At 29.5% G+C, this 19,463-nt stretch overlaps 1 pseudogene; it reads left to right on the top strand.

The window, feature by feature from the left end:
- Positions 1 to 5,280, top strand: part of LOC138704215 (lipase 3-like) — a 35,829-nt pseudogene extending 30,549 nt beyond the window's left edge.
- The last annotated feature ends 14,183 nt before the right edge of the window (positions 5,281 to 19,463 follow it).

The following is a 19,463-nucleotide window of genomic DNA, read 5'->3' as shown; positions in this document are numbered from 1 at the left end:
ATTGAAAAACGAGATGACAAATTGAATTTATTTGAATATTATTTACAATTAACGCTAATTATTATAGTATACTTCTGCGACAGTATTGGATTTCCAGCCTCCGTGACTTTTCGCTAATTCTCTTTCGATTGCATATCCGAGAATAATCGATACTTGCGGTTTTATAACGGTACAAAGCTGACTCGTTATTGGCTGAACACCTGTAAGCTGAGTTATCATTGGCTGAAAACACCTGAACTTTAATGAGTATGTGTACTTTAATACATGCATTAAAGGACTGCTACCAGGTGTATAATTACTACATTTCGGCATGGTCGAGCATTTATACAGTTAACTACATATCAAAAAAGTACATTGTCTTAATAATTTCGAGGGAAAAATTGTTCCGGAGCCGGGTATCGAACCCGGGACCTTTGATTTAACGTACCAACGCTCTACCACTGAGCTACTCGGGAACTCTAACCGACACCGATCCAATTTTTCCCTCTATATCCACAGACCTCAAAGTGGGCTGACAACCGTCAAGCAACCAACTTCGAGTGCACACTAACTCCGTGTGACTTAAATTGTGGTTTTCTGTTAACGAACAGTGACGTGTATTATGCAAATCAAGATTTCAGGTATAACTCCCTGTAAAGTTGATTTGAATAATTTCGAGGGAAAAATTGTTCCGGAGCCGGGTATCGAACCCGGGACCTTTGATTGTCTTACTTTGCATTACTTTCTCTTCCTTCATGGATGGACTTGTTGCAATGGACAACATTATATTTTATCAGGGATTGAGAGGCGAACCTCTTACGATATTAACTTAGTGATTATACTAAGAAAAACTTCTTTCTACAACGCATGATGTGGCAGGGGCAAACTCAAAATATGATATCGATACATCATTATTTTAATCTGTTTCTCTACTCATTATCTAATAATACTTATAAATTCTTAAAATTAAGGAACAAGAAACATAAAATTAAGAAAACTAGACTTAAGGATATAATAAAAATATTCTCCTCTTGATAAAATTGTCCATAGAGAAGTGTTGAGTCCCAAACTCTTCAACAAAATATAACTGCAGCTTCAAATGACAAGACTTATTTTCTTTTGGCTTATCTCACCGATGTTTTGGGATAAAGATAAATAAATGCTACGAAAATAAATAAAGAAGTACGGACGGATGAGAAGAATTATGGCACGAAATAAAGAAATGCTGTATACGTAGCGCAGAAGCACAATGAAGAAGTGAAGACAGGTGGATGAATGTGAAGAGCTAAGAAAGGAAGTTAAGAAATATGCCAGGAAGTGTAGAAGTACGGGAGTAAGCAAAGAACTGCCGAAGAAAGGTAAATATATGCTACGGAATCCTGTCCACCAGCAATGAGTTGTTAGCGTATCTATGAGATACCACTAACTCCACCCACATGCGTGACGCCATTAAAAACAAAATGCAATCTATGCAAAAGATAGTAAATATCAATACCTTAAAAACAATATACTTTGCATACTTCCACTCGGTAATGAGTTTTGGAATAATAATCTGGGGAAATTCCACAGATAGTAACAGTATATTCCTATTACAAAAAAGAGTAATTAGAATAACAGTAGGTGTCAAATCTAGGGAATCTTGTAGGACTATTTTCAGAAAACTACAAATAATGCCCATGGCTTGTCAGTATATCTTTTCATTAATAATCTTCCCCTTATGTAATCGTGAAAACTTTGTAACAAATTCAACAGTTCATAGCATAAATACACGTCAAAAAAATGACTTTCATACTCCATCAGCAAGTCTATCATGCTATCAAAAAGGAGTGTGTTATATGGCAGTAAAAATTTTAATAGCCTCCCTATGGATATAAAAAATGAAACTCAAAACATAAAATTACTTAGAGCCAAATTAGAGAAGTACCTAATTTCTCACGCCTTCTATTCTGTAGGTGAATTCATGACATTCAATAATGCTTCATGAAATTGATACTAAAACTATGTGTTGTACTAGTAGACTATATTGCAAGTCTCGTCTGTATATATTTCATCTAGACTGTAACTATACCTTAAGACTTTATAATAGTATTAAGCTTTTTGACTTGTTCCATAGTCTAGCTGTAAAGCAATGTATGAATACCATGGAATGTTAATAAATACAATACAATACAATACAAAGCACTGCGTACAGTAAACTTGTATTCTCTCAATATGCACCCCATTTGCGCTCTTTAGTTATTACTCATCTGTTTTCTAAGTGTACTGTAATTTAGCTTGTAGCGCTAATGTTTTGATTTGAAAGGACCGTAAGGAGAGAGGTGCAGTGCCATGAGGCACTTCTTCATCGCACTCGTGTACATCAGCAGTCACATTATTATTTATTAGTACCAAAACCTGCAACGTGCATTTAGAAAACGAAACAAGTTATAATAGAAACAATGATTATTTTATGAAGCTTAATTTGTGTGTTTCTTTTAATATTTTTCACAACTACCCTATTTAATTAAAATGTATATACGTATTTTATTGTACATATCTTTATCCCTGTTAAAAAGCTCGCAATGCTGCCCAGATAGTTAAAATTCCTGATCTGTTACAAAGATTTGTGTTCTATAATTTTCGATTGATTTGGCGTGGGGAGCCATTACTTATGGTTTCTTAGTGGATATTTTATGATTGTAACATTTCTTTGGCTAAAATTTGCATTATAAATTTTCTAGGTGACAGATGTTCGAATTGAAAAGGATCCTATTATTTGATATTAATTATACTACGGTACCCCTTACCTCCCGGTTTAGTTGCATTATGAGTGATGTCACTTATGAGGTCACAACCTATCTTCGGACACTTGAATAAACAACAACATTACTCATGTTGTAACTGATATAATCTTATATAGAAGATTATTTACTGAAGTCCTATACAAAAAGATGAGGTATGTAACGTTTTGAAGACAGCCAAAAATGGAAAAGCTGCTGGTCCAGGAGGGATAACAATGGAATTAATTAAATGTGGAGGTCCAAATATTATAAGAATTTTAACTAGACTTTTTAATCAGGTAAATGAGGGAGATCCAATCCCGACAGACTGGAAATGTCATACATTAGTGCAATATATAAAAATGAAGGGAATAAAGGAGATCCAGCAAATTATAGAGGCATTAGCATCATGGGAACAATTAGTAGGATTTTAAGTACCATTATTAAAATTAGATTGGAGGAAATAATAGGACATAAAATATCAGAAGATCAGGCAGGTTTTACAACTCGTAAATCATGCTTGGACAATATATTGTGATCAAATTATTGAAAAAATGGTGGCAAAAGGGAAGGAAGTACATAAGGTATTTATCGATCTTGAAAAGGCCTATGATTCTATACCTATCAACAGACTTTGGGTGTCAATGGAGCAATTTGGAATCCCTAAAGCTCTCATTACTTTTATAAAAAAAAAGCTGTATGGATGTAAGGCATTTGTTAAAGTTGGAAATTGGTTATCATCAGAATTCATTACAACAAAAGGATTAAGACAGGGATGCGGGATGTCACTAACACTGTTTAAGATATTTCTAGAAGATATACTAAAGTCATGCAGAGGAATGGGAGTGAATATCAATGGTCAGTTAATGCACAATTTATTATTTGCAGATACCAGGTTATAATAGGACAGGACAAAGAAGACATAGAATATATGGTCCGTAAATTAATGGATGCATTTGAAGCAGGTGGATTGAAAATAAATATTGTTAAAACAGAATACATGGTAATTGGAGGAATTACAGAAGATCTACAGATAAATGATGCCACAATTAAATTTGTTGAGGAATTCAAATACCTGGGATCCATTATTGACAAATCTGACATGTGTGAAAAAGATATTATTACTGTAACACAGTAAATTGTGCTAGAAAAGCGATTAGATCCCTGAATTGTGTTTTGTGGAGTAGAAATAGATATTGAATTTAATTTTTAAGTTAAAAAGCTTAAATTTATTTATGGGACGAGAAGACCCTATAGAGTTTATATATATTATTTGCTTGTTTTGTTTGGTTATTTCGTTTAGTACTTAATACATTTTGTGGCAGTTGACATTGGACATATACGTCAACATATATGCCTAACTTGGAGTCAGGCCACAAAGGGAAACATTGAAGGAGGGTTTGGTCCGGTACTGTGGATTGAATTCGGCGTAGCTCAGTAGTCAGAGTTCTTGGTATGTAGAACCAAGGACATGGGTTCGATCCCTAGTGCCAAAGCGAATTTTTCTCCTCAAATATTAATTGTCAATATTATATATTATTCTGTAGGACAAATTAATAAATCTATAATACAAGAAATGAAGTTGCTTTGAACATTTACAACACTGGTTTTATTTCTCTTCTACATCGCTTCAGTGTCAATTTTAGCATCCTTACACTATTAATTTCACAGCAGCAGACACACTATTCGTCCTGTGGCATTTCATTACATTTAGAACAAATACACCACACTTTAGTACGAGATCTTCCTATTGTCACCACTACATCAGACTCGCTATGATCACTCTCGTCCTCACAATCACAAAGCGAGTCGTTCTGGGGTTCTAACTGGTAAGGTAGAATATCACCCGAAGCCATTAATTGTTTGATTGTTTTTATCTCTAAAAACATGCAGACAAGGCACTAAATACGGCTTACTGCTCGGCACAACTGTGAGCTACGTAATGTCACAGTTCACAGCTGTTGAACTGGGTAGCAGCATTGCTGTCAGAAATAGAAACACGGAAATTTCACAGAATGTCTTATAATACATTTCTTTATTCGAATCAGTAATAAGCTCAAGTTTGATTTTTGTGTTGTGTTCTCCTTAACAGCTTTAACACACTTTGTCTTACACGTGCAAGTACAGTACAGTAAAATAAGCTAGTAGTTACTCACCTGAAGTCAGCAATCAATCTGCAGCAAATTCTGTGAGCGCTGTGTTGAACAAAGCAAGTGTGGCTTTGATTTCTCTGAACAATTCAGTTCCACAGTAATTCTTTCTTCATCTTCTTTTCGTCATTTTTCCATTCCTCCTCTCCTTAATTTAGGACTACCATAATAGATTTAACACTTGTATGGCTTATTAAATTAGTACCATCCACTAGTATTAGCCGGTAGCCAAAAATCAAATATAAATTTTAATGCATTTGATGTTATTCTAGGTTTCCTCAGCTTGGCTTTCGACAGTACGCAGACATTTAACATTTCTGATGATTCAGAATTCGGGCATACTTTCTGGTACATCAAAAGGACCATGCTCCCAAAAACTGAAGACTGCTTAATCTCCCAGGTCATTTGGCTATTCAAACAATTGGACACTAGCTAGCAAGACACGAAAGACTTAGTACAGCAGAGAACCCTTCAATTTACAAGAACGTGATTTTAAGAATGGAAAATACAATAGCAATTAATTCTTAAACTATTAATAAATTAATTCTGATTACATGATTGGAAGCCCGAATTTTTTTTTTTTTTTTTTTTTTTTTTTTTTTGAATATGTAAAATATATATGCTGACTTATTATCCTGAGGAGCCAAGGAGCAATTCTGAAGGTTACCCTAATCAAACTTTAATGTAATTTTTTCTGAAGAAACTGAAATATTGTTATTCCTTGCTTTAATGTAGTCTGCTAATAGTGTGTGTTTCTGCTTCTTTTATCCTTGTTACATTTTGTGAAGTTTAAAGACTAAATTGAAAACTATTACTGAGATATTATGAGTAAAATTTATATAGAGTGGAAGAATTTCGGTGATAGTTCTTTGAGAGACTAATCCTGAGCATAGTATAACTGGAAAAAGTTCTCTACTATATCATTCCTTTGGGCTTACATTTCTCAGAAATAATTATTTTTTAGACATTCGTTTCATCAAACATTCATTGAATTCCGCATTCATAAATTAGAGTGCTTAAAAAGTAAATTTTTCACCGGTATTATCACATTCATCTCATTCAGACGCTAAATAACCTGAGATGTTGACAAAGCATCATAAAATAACCTACTAAGAATAAAAAGTAAATTTCCATGCCTGAAATACTTTTAAGCACACTACTTAGAAATACTGAAAACGTAAATTGCAATTATTCATTTACTATAAATATTCACAACACAATTATTTAAAAGTGAAATTCATTTGGAAATTTCATACATAAATTATTCACTTCCGAATAACTCACTTTTCTAATTATATTAATCACTTTCGTTGTAGTAATTGTATATTTCAAGTTACATAACCAGCAGAACTCCACTTAACTTCATAACAACCAGCAAAACAATCACATAGCCTACTACATATCCGAAGGCCATGAAATCTATCTCTTTCTATACAAATGTAATACTCTTTCGTCTTCAACATCAGAAGTTCGCCATTGCGAGAGAATGAATCAACAATTGCATTGTCTTTAAAATATAAATACATTTAGCATTCTCGAGTGACTGTCTAAAACTGGTGCACAACCTGCGGGCCTCATGCAGCCCACTACTATGTTTGCTGTGGCCCGAGAGTGAAGTTTCAAACTTAAAATTTACAAAAATATTTGAACAGACTTGTATTATTAATTACCGGTACTATAAATTACAGTAACCACTAATTAGTAAGACATTTATGTAAATTATTTATTATTGGAGGATCCTTGCAATCCTCCAAAAGAACATTTTCTAAAATATTGACTGCAGTATTCATAAGGTTGAGCACTCCTTCGGGCCAGTGGACAATCTTCATTTCTCATGTTTAAAATACTATCATTTCGCAACTTGTTGCATAAATAGCTATTATAATTATGATTATTTTTTATCCCTTTATCTTTCAAACACATTTACAAACACACATTTCGTAAACATGTCTACATTACACTCTTCAGTTGCAACAAATAATTTTGCATAATGTTTTTGTTAAATTTATGGTTCAAGAATAAGTATTTTCATACTTAATTAATAATAGATCAGTTTAAGTAATGGATATTTTGCAACGCTGTTACAAGACACGTGCTTCACCCTAAGCCTGAGCATCGCGGGGGCAAGGTGCAATGGCAGTCTCCTCATGACTGCCATCAGCGCTGCAGGGAAGAGTGTTTCTGTCCATTGGCAAGTGCTACTGAATTCACTGCTATGTAGCAATTTTTTCTAGAAACAAAATCTATTTCTTACTAAGTAAAAAGAAAGGACGCATAATGGCGAAGGAAGATTCTATTCCTCTCATCTTAAGGATCGTACCACCATTAAAAGAAGAGATGCAGCTCTTCGCTTGTTTCATTCTCTGTGAAATGAAACAACCCAGAACTCACCACGTGGAGGTGGCTGCATGTTGAGTTCCGCCCTGCCCATCCCAACCTCCCTACCATTTGTGGGCAAGTGTTTTTCATTGTTCTTTCTTTGTCATTTATTAATTAATGTTCATACTCTTCGACTTGAATCTTCTTAAGTTTTTATTTCATATCTTTTTTGTCTCAATTTATAAATAAATAATATAAATTTATAAGATACTCCAGTACAATATAATCAATCACTGTATGTCAATGCAACGAAAAATATGAATAAATGCTTGATGTCATTCTTTTTGTCTATTTTCTTTTTTCTTTTTGTAGGATCGTGCATATAAATGTATGTACGATAGCTAATATGTAAAAAAACTTTCAGTACGATGGATAATATTCTTTGACACGAATTTAGTAACTTTTATTTCTTGTTTCTCTATTTTCTGGTTTCTCCAGTTTTTGGGGTGCACAAGGAGCCATTTGTGCCCAAGTGTTACAGCAGTAATCTACACCTTTAATTTAGAAGAAGAACATTATATTGCATTTAGTTATTGCGCAAACCATTTCCAATTTCATATCTTCTGCTAGTTTTTTTAGCCAATTTCTTCCTTGGTATGTGTCTTGACCATATGAATTCTGAAGATTTTCCAAAATATATTCTTCCTTTAATATGCTGACAGTTATTACATTTATATAATAAATCACCTTACAGATTTTTCCGTCTGCACTACAGATATGCATTTTTACTAATCATTTCTGTTACATTTCAAACATGATATTTTCGTTTCCTTTAAAGTAAGCTTTACGTTATTTAATGTTCTCTGACATCGTCTTAGTACAGTCTATTATTCCTTTTCACACCACTGTTCTTATTACTGATCCAAGTCTTCGTACTGTACTAGATGGTCCTCATCCATAATAATATCAGGAGTTATTTTCAGAATATGTTATATTCAGACAATGAAGATGTCTTTCCACACAGTTCTCACTATTTGCCAATATGAATAAGATGACTGCTTCTCTTCTTTTTTTATGGCTACCTTCCATTCAGAGGTCACTTGCCCTCTATGTTAAGTCACATTTTCGTTGCACATTATTGCAGTTATTGCGATTTTGTTACACATTTAATTAATTCTTGTGACCTTTCTGTTACGGCAGAAGAATCGTAATTTTCTATTGCAAGCATAAAAATTCGAACAATTCTTCACTGCTGGATGATCTTTCTTCAATAACACGAATGATGCAAATTAAAAAAATATATATTCTCAAGTCTATTTTTGTATCTAAAATTTCTACACTGTTGTACCCAGCATAAAAGGTTATTGAATATTGCAGATAATAGTAAAATTTATTGTTATTTTAGAAATTACGATTTTATCCTTCATCGTGGTGTTGCAATATCAAAGTTTAAAGTTTCCATTGCGATGTTGGTCAATAAATTATCAACCGTTTAATATTTCAATGTTGTATATATTGTGAAGTGTATGTCTCTGTTGGGTACAATTTCAATTCTGTTTCCTATTCTAATTTCCGTTATTACGTCAATATATATTTTGTCAGTGAAATAAATGCTCTCGAATACAAGATTATTATTACATTTGTATTATATGTAATGAGATTTCTTCAAGTCATTCCTCAGAATTTAGAGAATGAATGTTTTATGTTATAAAATTGCAGTGACAGATGTTCGGTGAAATAATTTAAAGAGCGGAATTGTAGACCATTATCTGAAGTTAACTGTGCATTTAACTTCAATTGTGTAATTTGAGCAACCTAATCTAAACACAAAAATGTGAGGATTCGATCGTTAATATAACTAAAATAGTGGAACTGAGGAAAAGATCGAGGAATAATTAGTTAAGTATTAAGGGGAAGACGGATAGAATCAACCAGTAAAACGAAAAGTAGTAAAGAGAGTTAAAGAAAGTTAGAAATGGTAAGTAAAGAATATCGAGTGTTTCATGTATGAAAGAGTGGAAGAATCTGGGAAGTGCAGTAGAGAAAAAATGAAAGTGAGTACAAGTAGAGAGAGTGAACCGTAAAATCTATACCAATGAACGAGAAAAAGTGATAAGTGAATTGAAGAAGTGGTAGTAAGGAAATCTACAAACAGGCTATTCGAATATTGGAACAATGAATGAATGCAAGAGTAAAGAGTAAAATTTTGAGAAAAGGTCAGTGAAAAATAGGGCAAATAATGTAATATTGTAATGTAGATAATTAGTGAATATTAGTCAGATATAATTGAAGATAAACAGAAAATTAGAGATAATAGAAATGAAAGGTAGCAACGATAGCAGAGGAGGATTAGTTAGATTGTAGCCGAGAGTGTTTCTAAACAAGAGTGATGTAGACAACTATTGCATAGTTATTAGTAGGGACCAGATTTGTCGGTGTTTTTACCTATTCTTTTCCTTGCTTCTGAACTCCTAATTTCTTCAATACTTTTCCGAATTATGATCGTAGGAGTCATATATGTGAAATCTGTTGAACCTAAAAAAAACCTAAAGTGGACCTTAGTAACTAAAAAAAAACCTAAATCATTGTTGGTAAGCTTTATCCTATATTTACTGCATTATATATTGACTTTTTTTTTTGTTTTGAGAGAAATATCAATATATTTCTCTAAGGAAAAATCTGTACTTAGCAATGATAACATCTGTGGCTCCCTTGCTTTCCTCAAGACACATTTCAGTGACCTTACAAAATATATTGAGTACTTGGAACCTTTATCGCTATAACTAAAAGATCAATTGGTGTCATTAACATGCTTCTACAGAAACAAGTAGCCTACCGGTACCAAGACCTGTGGGTGAAGCCATTACATTAAAACTGAAGAAAGTATTGGAGACGAATTCAGGGTTTGAAAAAATGAAAAATGTGTGCTCCATTCTCCAGGGGGGAAAACTTCAATTGTCAGTTACCATGGGTACCTGCTACAGTGGCAGCGATGAAATTTGCGCCTATGACGTCATGTGCGTCAACAGAACCTTTTCTCCTTCAAATGTACAACTTCTCAATCGAGAATCTTGAAAAGTATTTGGTCATATATTGCAACCAGGAACAGATCATTAAATAATGTTGTCTGTTTGTTTGTTACTTTTCAAAACAATTCTTGGTCAAGTTTCAACAAATTTAATTCAAAAGTTGTGTGTACTGTACCCTTTATCTATTGAAAATTGAAATTTATGTAGTTATATCAAGGCAAATTATATTAGATAAAATGTTAATTCTTACAATCACTTATTCAAACTACAAATAATGTTAAAGGGGGCGGAGCAAAAATTTCGAATCTTATAAACTTTGATAAATAGTTTGGTTCTTGAAAAGTTCAATTTCGTGGTCCATGTTGCCTTAATAAATATATATCTTTTTATGAATAATTATAAGGATACATTTTTAATAATCAGGCAGTATTTGCGACCACTTTCACAGGTTGGACATAAAACCTAAAAAACCTATTTCACTTATTCCAAAAACCTAAAATGGTCTTTTTAAAATCTAAAAATCCGGTTGCTAGTTATTAGGAATAGGATAGAGGGAAGACTAAACAGGACCACTACCACTGCTACTACTGTTGCTGCTACTTACTGCTACTACTGTTACTGCTACTGCTGCTACTACTTCTACTGCTACTACTACTGCTGCTACTACTGTTACTGCTATTGCTGCTACTACTGCTACTGCTGCTACTACCGTTACTGCTCCTGCTGCTACTACTGCTACTGCTACTGCTGCTACTACTGCTACTGCTGCTACTACTGTTACTGCTACTGCTGCTACTACTGTTACTGCTACTGCTGCTACTACTGCTACTGCTGCTACTACTGTTACTGCTACTGCTGCTACTACTGTAACTGCTACTGCTGCTGCTACTGTAACTGCTACTGCTGCTACTACTGCTACTGCTACTGCTGCTACTACTGTAACTGCTACTGTTGCTGCTACTGTTACTGCTACTGCTGCTACTACTGCTACTGCTACTGCTACTGCTGCTACTACTGCTACTGCTACTGCTGCTACTACTGTAACTGCTACTACTGCTACTGCTACTGCTGCTACTACTGTAACTGCTACTGCTGCTGCTACTGTAACTGCTACTGCTGCTACTACTGCTACTGCTGCTACTACTGTTACTGCTACTGCTGCTACTATTGTAACTGCTACTGCTGCTGCTACTGTTACTGCTACTACTGTTACTGCTCCTGCTCCTACTACTGTTGCTGCTACTGCTACTGCTGCTACTACTGTTACTGCTACTGTTGCTGCTACTACTGCTACTGCTGTTACTGCTACTGCTGCTACTACTGTTACTGCTACTGCTGCTACTACTGTTACTGCTACTACTGCTACTGCTACTGCTGTTACTACTGTTACTGCTACTGCTGCTACTACTGTTACTGCTACTGCTGCTACTACTGTTACTGCTACTGCTGCTACTACTGTTACTGCTACTACTGCTACTGCTACTGCTGTTACTACTGTTACTGCTACTGCTGCTACTACTGTTACTGCTACTGCTGCTGCTACCACTACTATAAATTGTTGCTGCTTTCTATTGGTTTTTACAATGAAACGACAAGTAAAGGGGCAAGTATGGGCAGTATTACCTTTCGATATCATTAAGGAAACATATCAGACTACCCATTATTCAAGGAAATAATATGGGGCAACTAGAGTCAATTTTTGTTTGTCTGCATAAAGACCGAACTTAAGGAATCACAAAATAAAATTGTACTTAATATCGTTATGTGTCCTCAACCAAGCATAATATACTTAATCATTATAATAATAACAATGTACTCTTAATTCAAAAACATAACTCTAACAATCTATAATAACATTTACCTGAAAATCAACCACAGAAGCACAAAAAATAATAATTGAAATTCTGATTTAAAAAACACAACCACAACACAGCAAAAACGACACTTCATGCACTTGCTTGAAAGGTTCGAATACAACTACGTAGAATTAGACCTGCTACGAGGGTGGCTGTTTTATGACCACCAGACCTTGAAGATAGTTGCGGTATATTGTAAACACCATAAAACTAAAAATGGAAAAATCATTTTCGGTCAGCGTTTGAGTCTCTTGGAAACACTGTGCAATGTGGCGACAATTAAACATTGTAGTCACATTTTACATTTATTTTATTTCTTTTTAGTAGGTTATTTTGCGATGCTGTATCAACATCTTAGGTTATTTAGCATCTAAGTGAGATGAAGTTGATAATGCCGATAAAATGAGTCTGGGGTCCGGCACCGATAGTTATCCTGCATTTGGTCATTTTCCCTCTAGTTACTTATCCTTATATATACTATACTATACTTATACTATAATATACTATACTTACACTATACTTATACCATACTATACTATACTTACACTATACTATACTATACATTACTTATACTATACTATGCATATACTATACCTTACTATACTACACTATACTTACACTATACTATTCTGTACTTATACTATACTATACTACACTTATACTATACTATACTTATGCTATACTATATAATATTTATACTATACTATACTTATACTATACTTTATAATATTTATACTATACTATACTATACTATACTATATTTGTACTTTACTATACTAATACTACACTTATACTATACTCATACTATACTATACTTTTACTATGCTATACTGTACTTTTACTATACTATATTATACTGTACTATACTATACCTATACTAGACTATACTATACTTATACTATACTATACAATACTATGCTATACTTATACTATACTTATACTATACTCTACTTATACTATACTATACTATACTATACTTACACTATACTTATACTATACTATGCTATACTTATACTATACTTATATTATACTATACTGTACTTATACTACACTTATACTGTACTATACTATACTAATACTATATTGTACTATACTTATACTATACTATACTACACTACACTATACTATACTATACTATACTAGACTATACTATACTATACTTATACTATACTATACTTATATTATACTATACTATATTTATACTATACTTATAATATACTATACTATACTTATACTATACTATACTTATACTATACTTATAATATACTATACTATACTTATACTATACTATACTTATATTATACTATACTATACTATATTTATACTATACTTATACTATACTATACTTATACTTATAATATACTATACTATACTTATACTATACTTATACTATACTATACTACACTATACTATACTATACTATACTTATATTATACTATACTATACTATATTTATACTATACTTATAATATACTATACTATACTTATACTATACTTATAATATACTATACTATACTTATACTATACTATACTATACTATAATTATATTATACCATACTTATACTATACTATACTATGCTTATACAAAGCTTATACTATACTATACTATACTCATACTATACTTATACTATACTATACTAAACTTATACTATAATACTATACTATACTATACTTATACTATACTAAACTCTACTATACTATACTTATACTAACTATACTATACTTATACTATACTATACTAATACTATCCTTATACTATACTATACTATACTATATACTTATACTATACTATACTTATACTATACTATACTTATATTATACTATATTTATACTATACTATACCTATACTATACTATACTTATACTATACTATACTATATTTATACTATACTATACTAATACTACACTATACTATACTATACTTATACTATACAATACTATACTATACTACACTATACTTATACTACACTATACTATACTTATACTATACAATACTATACTACGCTTATACTATACTATACTTATGCTATACTATATAATATTTATACTATACTATACTTATACTTTACTATAATAATACTATACTTATACCATATTATACTCATACTATACTATACTTTTACTATACTATACTGTACTTATACTATACTCTACTATATTATACTATACTATACCATACTTATACTAGACTATACTATACTATACAATATATACTGTACTTATACAATACTATACTTAAACTATACTATACTATACTATACTTATACTATACTATATTATACTATACCATACTTATACTATACTATACTATACTATAATTGTACTATACTATACTTATACTCTACTATAATATGCTTATAAAATGCTTATACTATACTCATACTATACTAATACTATATTATACCATACTTATACTATACTTATACTAACTATATTATACTATACTTATACTATACTATACTATACTATACTACATTTATACTATACTATACGTATACTATACTATAATACACTTATACTTTACTATACTTACACTATATTTATACTATGCTATACTATACCAATACTATACTTATAATATACTATACTATATTATACTGTCCTATTCTTATACTATACTATACTATACTATACTATACTGTACTTATACTATACTATACTTATAATATACTGTACTTATACTATACCTTACTTATACTATACTATACTTATACTATATTTATACTATACTATACTTATACTATACTATACTATATACTTATACTATACTATAATTATACTATACCATACTATACTATATTTACACTATATTTATACTGTACTATACTATACTATACTATACTTATACTATACTGTACTATACTTATACTGAACTATACTACACTATACTATACTAGACTATACTATACTATACTATTACTATACTTATACTATACTATACTTATACTATACTATATTATACTGTACTTATACTATACTATACTATACTATACCACACCTATACTAAACTATACTGTACTATACTTATAATATACTAGACTTATACTATACTGTCCTATACTTATACTATACTATACTATACTTATACTATACTATACTATAACATATCTATACTAGACTATACTACACTACACTTATAACATACTATACAATACTATAGTATACTTTTACTATACTTATACTATACTATACTTATTGTATACTATACTATACTATACTTATACTATACTATATTTATCATTTACTATACTGTACTATACTTATACTATACTATACTTATACTATACTAAACTCTACTATACTATACTTATATTATACTATGCTATACTATACTATACTATACTTACATCATACTATACCTATACTATGCTATACTTATATTATACTTATATTATACTATACTTATACTATGCTTATACTATACTATACTATACTCAAACTATACTTATACTATACTTATACTATACTATACTATAATTACACTATACTTATACTATACACTACTATACTACACTTACACTATACTTATACTATACTATACTTATACTATACTTTACTATACTACACTATACTATACTATACTATACTTACACTATACTATACTATACTTATACTATACTATATTTATACTATACTATACTTACTATACTAATATTATACTTATACTATACTATACTATATTATACTATACTATAATGTACTTATAGTAGACTATACTATTCCATACTTATACTATACTATACTTATACTATACTATACTTATACTACACTATACTTATACTAAACTATACTTATACTATAGTTATACTATACTATACTTATACAATACTATACTTATACTATACAATACTATATACTTATACTATACTATACTGTACTTATACTATACTATACTATTCTATACTTATACTATACTTATACTATACCATACTTATACTATACTATACTTATACTATACTATACTTATACAATACTATACTTATACTATCCTTATACTATACTATACCATAATATATACTTATACTATACTATACTATACTTATACTATACTATACTTATACTATACTATATTTATACTATACTATACTTATACTATACTATATTTATACTATACTATACTTATACTATACTATACTATACTTATACTATACTAATACTACACTATACTTATACTATACTATACTCTACTATACTATACTATACTTATACTATACTACACCGTACTATACTACACTATACTTATACTATACTATTCTGTACTTATACTATACTATACTATACTATACTATACTATACTACACTTATACTATACTATACTTATGCTATACTATATAATATTTATACTATACTATACTAATACTATACTTTATAATATTTATACTATACTATACTATACTATATTTATACTCTACTATACTAATACTATACTTATACTATACTATACTCATACTATACTATACTTTTACTATACTATACTGTACTGATACTATACTATATTATATTATACTATACTATATTATACCTATACTAGACTATACTATACTTATACTATACTATATTTATACTATACTATACTTATACTATACTATACTATATTATACTATACTATACTATATTATACTTATACTATACTAATACTACACTATACTATACTCTACTATACTATACTATACTTATACTATACTATACCGTACTATACTACACTATACTTATACTATACTATACTATACTACACTTATACTATACTATACTTATGCTATACTATATAATATTTATACTATACTATACTTATACTATACTTTATAATATTTATACTATACTATACTATACTATATTTATACTCTACTATACTAATACTATACTTATACTATACTATACTATACATTTACTATACTATACTGTACTGATACTATACTATATTATATTACACTATACTATATTATACCTATACTAGACTATACTATACTATACTATACTTATACTATACTCTACTTATACTATACTATACTATACTTACACTATACTATGCTATACTTATACCATACTTATATTATACTATACTATACTGTACTTATACTATATTTATACTGTACTATACTATACTATACTAATACTATACTGTACTATACTTATACTATACTATACTATACTACACTATACTATACTATACTATACTATACTTATACTAGACTATACTTATATTATACTATACTATACTTATAATATACTATACTATACTTATACTATACTATACTTATACTATACTTATAATATACTATACTATACTTATACTAGACTATACTTATACTATACTATACTGTATTATACAATACTATACTATACTATACTATATTACACTATACTATACTTATACTATACTATACTATACTATAATTATACTATACTATACTTATACTATACTATACTATGCTTATACAATGCTTATACTATACTATACTCATAATATACTTATACTATACTATACTATACTTATACTATACTAAACTCTACTATACTATACTTATACTAATTATACTATACTATACTATACTTATACTATACTATATTTATACAATACTATACTTCTACTATCCTTATACTATACTATACTATATACTTATACTATACTATACTTATACTATACTATACTTATACTATACTATACTTATACTATACTATATTTATACTATACTATACTTATACTATACTATAATTATACTATACTATACTATATTTATACTATACTATACTTATACTACACTATACTAATACTACACTATACTATACTATACTTATACTATACAATACTATACTATACTACACTATACTTATACTATACTATACTTATACTATACAATACTATACTACGCTTATACTATATTATACTTATACTATACTATACGTATGCAGTACTGTATAATATTTATACTATGCTATACTTATACTTTACTATAATAATACTATACTTATACTATATTATACTTTTACTATACTATACTGTACTTATACTATACTCTACTATATTATACTATACTATACTTATACTATACTATACAATATATACTATACTTATACAATACTATACTTATACTATACTATACTTTACTATACTTATACTATACTATACTTACACTATACTTATACTATACTATACTTATACCATACTATACTATACTATACTTATACTATACTTATACTGTACTATACTATACTATACTAATACTATACTGTATTATACTTATACTACACTATACTATACGTATACTCTACTATACTATACTTATACTATACTTATACAATACTATATACTATACTATATTATACTATACTATACTTATACTATACTATACTATACTATAATTGTACTATACTATACTTATACTATACTATAATATGCTTATACAATGCTTATACTATACTCATACTATATTTATACTATACTATACTTATACTATACTTATACTAAACTATACTTATACTATACTTATACTATACTATACTTATACTATACTTATACTATACTATACTATACTATATTTATACTATACTATACTATACGTATACTATACTATACGTATACTATACTATAATATACTTATACTATACTATACCAATACTATACTTATACTATACTATACTATATTATACTGTACTATTCTTATACTATACTATACTATACTGTACTTATACTATACTATACTTATACTATACTTGTACTATACTATACTTATATTATACTTATACTATACTATACTATACTTACACTATATTTATACTATACTATACTTATACTTATACTATACTATACTTGTACTATACTATACTACACTTATACTATACTATACTTATACTATACTATACTGATACTATACTATACTTATACTATACCATACTATATTTATACTATACTATACTTATACTATACCATACTATACTATACTTATACTATACCATACTATACTTATACTATACTGTACTTATACTATACTTATACTATACTAATACTATACTATATTTAGATGCTAAATAACCTAAGATGTTGATACAGCATCGCAAAATAACCTACTAAAAAGAAATAAAATAAATGTAAAATGTGACTACAAAGCTTAATTGTCGCCACATTGCAAAGTGTTTCCAAAAGACTCAAACGCTGACCAAAAATGATTTTTCCATTTTTAGTTTTATGGTGTTTACAATATACCCCAACTATCTCCAAGGTCTGGTGGTCATAAAACAGCCACCTTCGTAGCAGGTCTAATTCTACGCAGTTGTATTCGAACCTTTCAAGCAAGTGCATGAAGTGTCGTTTTTGCTGTGTTGTGGTTGTGTTTTTTAAATCAGAATTTCAATTATTATTTTTTGTGCTTCTATGG

Source organism: Periplaneta americana, chromosome 8 (genome assembly GCF_040183065.1).
Source record: "Periplaneta americana isolate PAMFEO1 chromosome 8, P.americana_PAMFEO1_priV1, whole genome shotgun sequence".
Lineage (NCBI taxonomy): Eukaryota > Metazoa > Arthropoda > Insecta > Blattodea > Blattidae > Periplaneta > Periplaneta americana.
Note: the sequence above shows the minus strand (reverse complement) of the source record. Positions and strands in the feature narration are given on the sequence as shown.